This window comes from Tupaia chinensis, unplaced genomic scaffold (assembly GCF_000334495.1).
Source record: "Tupaia chinensis unplaced genomic scaffold, TupChi_1.0 Scaffold148004_1, whole genome shotgun sequence".
NCBI classification, from domain to species: domain Eukaryota; kingdom Metazoa; phylum Chordata; class Mammalia; order Scandentia; family Tupaiidae; genus Tupaia; species Tupaia belangeri.
Genome location: NW_006207854.1, coordinates 686,957 through 687,165, shown reverse-complemented (window position 1 = coordinate 687,165; position 209 = coordinate 686,957).

Genomic DNA, 209 nt, shown 5'->3' with positions numbered 1-209 from the left:
TGTTCCCGTCCTATGGGTGTCTGCCCTCTTACCTGCTGCTCCAGGAACCGGAGGAGCCTCAGCTGCCTGCCTTGGCCTTCTGTTGGGATCTTTCCTTGCCTCCTCTCATTTTGGTCAAGGACCACATCAACCCTAAGTGGGGCTGTTTCCCCATGTCTTGGTTGGGACTGACTGCAGCCTCACCCTGAGCCGTCGTTCAGACTGTCGGG